Here is a 10,506-nt window from a genome sequence, read left to right as displayed (position 1 = left end):
GTATTCAAAATCCATATTTCAGGAACAGGAGTCTTCTTCTTCTTCGCCCAGAAAAAGAAAAAGGAGATTGTAAAGAGCGAGAGACCAGCTTCTTGAAGCGTGAAGGCTACCGTAGCTGTAATACGTACTTTGAACTGCGTGGCGCGAGAGAGTTGATTGATATACGATCTCAACGCTAGATGGGAGACATTCCTACACACTGGACCTTTAAACCTACATTATGTAATTTTTTGAGTTGATTCTTAGCAAAAACCCCTTTGTTTCCCACACATTGGACCTTTAAAGGTGTCCCATCTTCTATTTTCACTTATACAAGGATGTGTATTGATTTGAATGTGCTGCATAACGCTCACTTCTTGTCACCTAAACTTAACCGTAATGTCTGCCGAAACGACCAGAAGCTCATGGTGCCCTGTACCGGGCTCACAGACAACTTTCAGCGGGTAAACTGAACTGTGGAGCTCACGTCACGTGACCAGCCGGCAGTCGTCTAGTTTCGTAGGATATCATACATATTGGCGTGCATACATTTTTTGTACTATATCATACAGACCTGTTCATGAGGACACGTTGAGTTTTTACTAATGGGGAAAATAATCTCAGCACAAGGTGCATTCAGTAGCCATTCTGGAGCTTTCAATCTTATCACACAAACTTCATCTGCAGATGAAGTCAAGTTTTGTAGAGGGGTCAAATGTCCATTCTTGGAGCGCTTTCAGGACTTTCCATGTTAGCTCAGAAATCAGCCAGGTCGCACAGAATTACGTGAAATGATCACAAACTGTTAACAGCTCACTACGTGGCGGTGGCACAGAAGGTCAAAAATCTGTGTAGCCACCACAGAAAACAATGCCAATGTAAAGTCAATGAGAAGATGACGTAGCATTAACTACGGTAGCGAGTAGTATGAAAAGCCGAAATTCCACGTAAGGAGGTTGGTTGGGGGGGGAGGATGGGTCAAACACAGGACTTTCACCCAGGAGACCGGGGATCGGGTCCCGCATGTCACTTTTCCTAAAGTCGCCTTCTTCTTTTCCGTCCCATTCTTCCCGCGTGTCACTGAAACGTAAGCCCACCCACGACCTTTTCCTGAACTTAAGGGGCCGTGTTCATTTCACGGAATTCTGTGAGCTCAGTTTGCAGAAATTGAGATTCAACGTTCATTCTTGAGGTGAGAAACAGACACCGCACAAAAATCTCACAATTAATATAATTAAAGCCACTATTAACTGATGATTGCATTGTTAATTAACTTACATTTCATTTGGCTGACGCCTTGAAGGTACAACGCCGGACAGCAAGAAGTAAGTGCAAGTACATTAGCTTTAAATAAGCCAAACTACAAATAGTCACATGGAAGTGCAACTGTAAGTGTTTTTTTTAAATTATTATCCAAGGTGCAGTCGGAGGTAGTATTGATTATATTATTATATATATTAACTACTAACTAGTTCAAGGTTGATTCAGGAAGCATTACTTCACACTGCACTGATCCTTTCCATTGGTCCACTCTGGTTGAAAGTCCAGACTCTTTTGGAGGCTACTTGAGCATCTGAGTTAAATGAGGTTGTACTTGCATGCCTTTTCCCTCGCTACATTGCAGTTTAACAAAAAAGCCACAAGGTGGCAGTGCTACACAGGTGAAGAAAAGCTGTGGTGCCCTGTCAGTTGATCAGAATCAGATTTAGAAAAGGATTTATTGCCAACTATAGTCAAACTTACAAAGACTTTACCTTGGTGGATGGTACATACATAAACATAAACATATTAAAAGGAAATAAACAGTAAATACAAAAACGAATGTGTACAATATGGCTGTTTAAACAACAAAAGAAAAGGCTAAAATAAAGTCTTATGGAGGTGGAGGGGGGTTAAGAGTCTGTGTCAGTGGTGGACCCGGGCCTTATTAGTGAGGCCGACTGCCATTTTGTGGCGGGAGGTTTTGGTCCTGATGGACGGCAGCCTCCTGCCAGAGGGGATCGGCCGCAATCTTTTTCCGACAGGCAACTCAACGTTTTATCAATTCAATTGTATTTATAGTATCAATTCATAACAAGAGTTATCTCAGGACACTTTACAGATAGAGTAGGTCTAGACCACACTCTATAATTTACAAAGACCCAACAATTCCAGTAATTCCAGTGTGTAGTCTCGCATTGCCAGACCTATCTCCACAGCACTGTCAAGTAAGGTCTGGCTACACGCCAGATGCATTCTGGGATAGGAGATAAAACCGCTCTGGGTTGTGTGCATTTCTTTAAACCAATCACAAATGAAGCTCAGTGCAAATACTCTGGTGGTGAACTGCATTTGATACGGTCGACCATGACATATTATTAGCACGATTGGAAAACTGGGTTGGCATTTCTGGCTCAGTACTAAAGTGGTTTAAGTCTTATTTAAAGAATAGGGACTACTTTGTGTCTATAGTAAGGCTGTCAATCGATTAAAAAATGTAATCTAATTAATTACATACTCTGTGATTAATTAATCTAAATTAATCGCATACATAATTAATGGTGCCTGAACCGATACTTTTTAAGAAAGTAAAAAAAGAAAAGAAAAAAAAGGTACTAAACAACAGTTGGTGACATTAAAGAACGGCTTGTTTATTGCTAAGGCCATATGGTCAACATTAAATGATTTAATAATAATGTATAACAATAACAATAACTTATTTCACTAGTAAATTGCTGTTGAACGACAAAAACAACCACCAGATGGGAAAAGGACATTTACAATAACTTCAAATGCACCACGAGGCTGTAGTTTACCAGTTTCATTGAACGCACCGTCTGTGTTGTTTCTCCGACGGCAGCTGCAGATTGTTTCATCCCGGTGTTGAATCCTCTACAGTAAAACACAGTCACACTTTACACCGTTTAGCGTTAGCTGTCAGCATTTTAACCGTGTTTAATCCAGCTACTAGCTAGCGGTAGGCTAACGTTAGCTGCTGTCGAGTATAGTGTTAGCTAGCTAGTGGTAGGCTAACATTAGCTGCTGTTGAGTATAGTGTTAACTAGCTAGCGGTAGGCTAACGTTAGCTGCTGTCGAGTATAGTGTTAACTAGCTAGCGGTAGGCTAACGTTAGCTGCTGTTGAGTATAGTGTTAACTAGCTAGCGGTAGGCTAACGTTAGCTGCTGTTGAGTAAAGTGTTAACTAGCTAGCGGTAGGCTAACGTTAGCTGCTGTCGAGTATAGTGTTAACTAGCTAGCGGTAGGCTAACGTTAGCTGCTATTGAGTATAGTGTTAACTAGCTAGCGGTAGGCTAACGTTAGCTGCTGTTGAGTATAGTGTTAACTAGCGTCACATGCAGCGGGGTTTGTGTTTCCTGTAACGTCTGTTTCAGAGCATCAGAGAGAAGCGCAGACATATCAGTGGCACCAGATTTTCGTCTGTATGCAAACGTCAATATGGAATGGATTAATCTGCGTAAATTTTTTTAACGCATTATTTTTTCTCAGATTAATTAATCGAAATTAACGCCTTATTTTGACAGCCCTAGTCTATAGGTAATTATACATCTGAGCACACAAACATGACGTGCGGAGTTCCCCAAGGCTCCGTTCTGGGGCCTCTCCTGTTTAACATCTACATGCTTCCACTGGCTCAGATTATGGAAAACAACAAAATAAGTTACCATAGTTATGCGGATGACACACACATTTATATAACCTTATCGCCAGGGGACTATAGTCCAATACAACAACTGACTAAGTGCATTGAACAAATTAACGACTGGATGTGCCAGAATCTTCTTAAATTAAATGACGAAAAAACTGAGGTGGTTGTTTTTGGAGCGAAAGTGGAACGATTAAAAGTCAGCGCTCAGCTTCAAACGACAATGTTAAAAACAACAGCCAAAGCCAGAAATCTTGGTGTAGTCATGGACTCAGACCTGGATTTTAACAGCCACATTAAGACAATTACAAAGTCAGCCTATTACCACCTTAAGAATATATCAAGGGTTAAAGGACTTATGTCTCAGCAGGATTTGGAAAAACTTCCATGCTTTTGTCTTCAGTAGACTTGACTACTGTAACGGTGTCTTCACAGGTCTCCCTAAAAAAATCAGACAGCTGCAGCTGATTCAGAACGCTGCTGCTCGAGTCCTCACTAAGACCAAGAAAGTGGATCACATCACTCCAGTTCTGAAGTCTCTACACTGGCTTCCAGTGCCTCAAAGAATTGATTTCAAAATACTTTTGCTGGTTTATAAATCACTAAACGGTTTAGGGCCAAAATACATTTCTTATCTGCTACTACACTATGACCCACCCAGACCTCTCAGGTGGTCTGGGACAGGTCTGCTACACTATGAACCACCCAGACCTCTCAGGTGGTCTGGGACAGGTCTGCTACACTATGAACCACCCAGACCTCTCAGGTGGTCTGGGACAAGTCTGCTACACTATGAACCACCCAGACCTCTCGGGTCGTCTGGGACAAGTCTGCTACACTATGACCCACCCAGACCTCTCAGGTCGTCTGGGACAGGTCTGCTACACTATGAACCCCCCAGACCTCTCAGGTCATCTGGGACAGGTCTGCTACACTATGACCCACCTAGACCTCTCAGGTCATCTGGGACAGGTCTGCTACACTATGAACCCCCCCAGACCTCTCAGGTCATCTGGGACAGGTCTGCTACACTATGAACCCCCCCAGACCTCTCAGGTGGTCTGGGACAGGTCTGCTACACTGTGACCCACCCAGACCTCTCAGGTGGTCTGGGACAGGTCTGCTACACTATGAACCCCCCCAGACCTCTCAGGTCGTCTGGGACATTATGAACCCCCCAGACCTCTCAGGTGGTCTGGGACAGGTCTGCTACACTATGACCCACCCAGACCTCTCAGGTCATCTGGGACAGGTCTGCTACACTATGACCCACCCAGTCCTCTCAGGTCGTCTGGGACAGGTCTGCTACACTATGACCCACCCAGACCTCTCAGGTCATCTGGGACAGGTCTGCTACACTATGAACCACCCCAGACCTCTCAGGTCATCTGGGACAGGTCTGCTACACTATGACCCACCTAGACCTCTCAGGTCATCTGGGACAGGTCTGCTACACTATGAACCCCCCAGACCTCTCAGGTGGTCTGGGACAGGTCTGCTACACTATGAACCCCCCAGACCTCTCAGGTGATCTGGGACAGGTCTGCTACACTATGACCCACCCAGACCTCTCAGGTCGTCTGGGACAGGTCTGCTACACTATGACCCACCCAGACCTCTCAGGTGGTCTGGGACAGGTCTGCTACACTATGAACCCCCCAGACCTCTCAGGTCGTCTGGGACAGGTCTGCTACACTATGACCCACCCAGACCTCTCAGGTCGTCTGGGACAGGTCTGCTACACTATGACCCCCCCAGACCTCTCAGGTCGTCTGGGACAGGTCTGCTACACTATGAACCCCCCAGACCTCTCAGGTCATCTGGGACAGGTCTGCTACACTATGAACCCCCCCCAGACCTCTCAGGTCATCTGGGACAGGTCTGCTACACTATGACCAACCCAGACCTCTCAGGTCGTCTGGGACAGGTCTGCTACACTATGACCCACCCAGACCTCTCAGGTCATCTGGGACAGGTCTGCTTGTTGTCCCCAGAGTCAGAACTAAACAGGGGGAAGCAGCGTTCAGTTTTTATGCTCCACATATCTGGAACAAACTCCCAGAAAACTGCAAGTCTGCTGCAACTCTCAGTTCTTTTAAATCAAAGCTAAAGACCTATATTTTTGATGTTGCCTTTCTTTAAATAACTGTTCATTTGTTATACTGAAGCTGCATCGATGACACTGTATGACATTCTATAACTGCCCTTTAATGTTTAATTTCTTATACTGCACTGTCAATTTTATTCTTGTCTTTTATGTTTTAATCTGCTTTGTTTTTTTGTTTCTTAATCGTTTTCTAACTGCTCTTTAATGTTTTATGTAAAGCACTTTGAATTGCCCTGTTGCTGAAATGTGCTCTACAAATAAAGCTGCCTTTCCTTGCTCACCGCTCTCTCTTCCTAAAACTATTCAGCTGTTTAGAGGCGTTCACTTTTCAGTAAATCAACCAGAATTGGCTACAGAATTCACGATCCAATCACAGCATGACGTCCTGCTTTAAATGTCTTTTCTCTGTTGCTGTCAGCTGTCTTTTCAGGCAAACGTGCAACCCTCCTCCTCCCCTTCCACCTCTGGTCATCATCACCCACAGCGCCCTGAGTCCCCTTCCGGCAGACAGCTCCTTTGTTTGGTCTTCAGGTTCCTTCAGACCATCACCAGTGTCTAGGCTCCATCGGGGGGCTTCTCTACCCCTTTAAAAAATTGTTTTATAACAATGGAGTCTAATCTCCAAAGACTCTGTTCATTTCATATTATGCATATGTACAATACATCTTTGCATAGCTGCAACGAAGTCTCTCCTGACTGAAATGTCTTGGGCGGCACTAAGCTCCGAACGCAGCGACGGTGGCTCTGCAAAATAGTCACGGGAAGGAACTTGTTTTGGTGGAACATTTGCACCCAAAAGAAAACGCCACACAGCTGGATACATAAACGTAATTTGCTCTTTCCAGTGTGTCACCCAATCCCAACAATAGGTCCCAAAACATCCCAGTTAGAGAGGAAGTGCCGTAAACATATTCTTTGTAAATCTTTAGAAATCATTCCCTGAAAGAACCAAGCATGCCTGCCTTGTTGCACGATGTAATTTTCTTAAAAACATGCTATTTTCAAACCGTGTAGCTTGCTAGCTCAAAGTTTGTTGTTGTTTCCCGTAGCGAAAGGATTTGGAGCAACAGCAACACACAGAGAGAGGACGGTGATGTCAGCCTCTCTGACTATCAAAAGTGTAAATCAAAATGTTCCCACCTCAACAGTTGGATATGGGGTTAAATGGGGATTTGAGTGAATAAAGCAAAAAGGTTATCTTTGAATTTGATGCATGTGTATAATCATATCAGTACAAGTCTCTACCTGCCGCACAGTGATGATAGTACATACACATTGTGAATTAGTCATCAAACCCAGAGGTGTGATATGAACATGCCTCTGTGGCTCAATGACTTTCCTATTGTCGCAGGCTGAAGAATGCAGAACTCGGACTGAAGAATGATCCAGAGGCAGCTGTGAAGCCATGAAGAGAAAGGCGAGAGAGTCACTTCCCCTGGTTGCCAAGGCAACATACCTGCTCATCACTCCAGCATCACCCTGAACACAGAGACAGAAATCTGTTGACTGTGGAAGAAGCAAAAGAGAGAGACCAACAGGCACACAGGGATTCTCATATCATCATACTGTGATCAGGATTCGGCAGCCTGTTTCTAAAAATCCAACTTGATATCATCTCTAGCAGTTCAGCACTGGCACACACACACACACACACACACACACACACACACACACACAAAGAACCTACTCGAACTCACCACACGAGTGGGTGAACCTGACATTCAAAAAGCCTAAAAAAACAAAAGGTAATTTCCACCCAGAGCATCCAAACCTCGACTGGAATTTTTGCAGATACAAAGATTATTGCAGCACAACTACATATTTTTCCAACAATTTTAAAATGGTAACTGAACAACTAGTCTATATAAATTGAATTGAATTATATACACGACGTTCCACTTCCAGGATCGCTCTGTTGCGTAATTGTCCCTAATTTCGGCAGGATGTCCGTTACCTAGGGCTTCCTTTGTGTTGGCGTTCTAACCTCTGGTGGATTCATGAGGACTATGGTTAACTGCTCCTCAGATCTCTGCAGGGTAAATCCAGACAGCTAGCTAGACTATTGGCGTTTTTCCACTACATGGTACCTGCTCGACTCAGCTCGACTCTACTCGCCTTTTTTTGGTGGGTTTTTTGCTGTCTCCAGCTTATTTTGAAATAAAATGTGTCTTCTGACAAACAGCCACGTGCCGAGAATCAAAAACAACAGCTGAGTCGAGCAGGTACCATTGACATATATAAACTGGACCAACAGATCCCGTGTCTCTGGACGGAGACCAGTGAAGGACATTAGAAGCTCTTTCCCGGTGATGGCTGAGCGTTACTGAGCAGCCTCCAACTGAGCTTGAAGACGTAGATGTGACGTGAGCAACCTGTCTGAAAGTTGGAAGTCTTCTGGTAGCTGTGCCAAGAGAAATCTCAATCATTCCCAATCTAGCAGAGACGGAGAGCGTAGGTATATGTAAGGAGATAACATAGACACAGGCTCATTATTGATCACTAAAATGATAGTTAACATTAGTCATTACACTTAAACAGCTGATGGAAGTCCAAACTGCCTGAGAGCTTCTCCTGTACTATACGGTAACTCCTCTACTATGAGACAGGAAGTCTCGTGGTTATGACACAATCGTTAGCCTATTGTTATAAAAACGTCTGCTACGGAGCCATAACGTGAGCTACAAGGTAATGGAGCCTTTTATACATTGTCGTGTTTCTTTAGCAATAACCAACAGACAAATAGAGTCTTTAAACGCTTCAGATGTAAAGATATTCTCTGTCAAAGTGACGTCAAAATGAATGGGAGTCAATGGGATGCTAACGGGAGGTGATGGCTTATTAGCATCAAAATGGCGCCATAGGAGCTACGCATTCCGAGGAGAAGCTTACCCCCTTGGCAGGTACCAAGTAGTGGAAAAACGCCATATCTGTCCAATCTGAGTTTTCTGTTGCACGACTAAAACTACTTTTAAACGTCCACATGTTCCACCAAAACAAGTTCCTTCCCGAGGCTATTTAGCAGAGGCACCGTGGCTCTGTCCGGAGCTTAGCGCCACCCAAGATGATTGTGATTGGTTTAAAGAAATGCCAATAAACCAGAGCACATTTTTCTCCCATCCCAGAATGCTGTGTGGACTAGCCAGACCCTCCTCTTCTGCAGCACTGTGGAGGAAGGTCTGGCAATACGAGACTACTGAATAACTGATGTTGAAATTGAAATACTCGTCTTGTTTGCAGACCTAGCCTGGGAAAACCCTGACGAACGAAAGAGGCATTTGAGGGGCATCCGTTGGTGACGCCCCTTTGGAAATGAGCAGTGAATGAACCTTCCCCAGACCTGGTCTGGTATCAACCAGGCTATTGGAGACCTACACAAGCCAAACAATTAAAATGTAACTTACAATGTACCTTGTGGGACAAAGTCTGTACTGAAGGTTAGATAGAGATGTGAACACTAAACTGAATGACGTGAAATGAATCATACTAAGTCAATTGAAATATTATTTTTTTTTCAAATAATACATTTGATTGGAACATAACGTTCCTAGAAGCTCTTTCAGCTCCTACTTCAGGGCAGAGTCTTTTCCCTTTTCCACATAGTGGTGGTTAGATGGCTGTGTTATAATAACAAAAGGTCAGTTCCTATGGCCACTTGGCCATGGTGAATGCAAATGGAAAACTGGTTTTGGGGGAGAGTTGTTAGTAGAACTGTTTAGAAGTGGACTGTTCCTATAGATAGATAGATAGATAAATAGATAGATAGATAGATAGTCAGATAGATAGATAGATAGATAGATAGATAGTCAGATAGATAGATAGTCAGATAGATAGATAGTCAGATAGATAGTCAGTCAGATAGATAGATAGATAGATAGATAGATAGATAGATAGATAGATAGATAGATAGATAGATAGTCAGATAGATAGATAGATAGATAGATAGATAGTCAGATAGATAGATAGATAGATAGATAGTTTTATTGTCGTTGCATATCTCTACACAACGAAATTAAGATGACATCAATCACTCACTTAGCAGCATAACAATAGAAGGATAAAAAGTGACACTATCAGCAACCAGCAATAGATAAATATATAGTGTTGAGGATGGTGGTGGAGGAGGTAATATTTCCAAGTCTGACATGCTGGGGTCTGTCAGTGAGAAAGTTCTTAATCCACTTACAGAGGTGAGAGTCCAGGCCAAGTAACAGCAGTCTGTTGACTAGCTTGTTGGAGTTAATGGTGTTAAAAGCTGAACTAAAGTCAACAAAAAGCATATATAACTACGTTCCTGTAACTACTTTGTTGGAAAGAGGCTATTAACAATCAGCTGGTTGAATGCCTGATGTTTGTCTTATGAGTTATGAGCATACGAAGGCGAACTGCAACAGACAGTGAAGAATATGTACTGTTTGTGTTTCAGTGTGTAGTCAAATCATGGCACATCAAATATTATGACCAGCCTATTTACCTAAACCAGTGTTAAGAGAGAAATAGGCCATGCAGCTGCTGAATCTGTCTTCAGGACCAGGCTAGTGTACCAGAGTCTGGTAGGACCAGGCTAGTTTACCAGAGTCTGGTAGGACCAGGCTAATGTACCAGAGTCTGATAGGACCAGGCTAGTGTACCAGAGTCTGGTAGGACCAGGCTAGTGGACCAGAGTCTGGTAGGACCAGGCTAGAGTACCAGAGTCTGGTAGGACCAGGCTAGAGTACCAGAGTCTGGTAGGACCAGGCTAATGGACCAGAGTCTGGTAGGACCAGGCTAGAGGACCAGA

Source organism: Sander vitreus, chromosome 4 (assembly GCF_031162955.1).
Source record: "Sander vitreus isolate 19-12246 chromosome 4, sanVit1, whole genome shotgun sequence".
NCBI classification, from domain to species: Eukaryota; Metazoa; Chordata; class Actinopteri; order Perciformes; family Percidae; genus Sander; species Sander vitreus.
Note: the sequence above shows the minus strand (reverse complement) of the source record.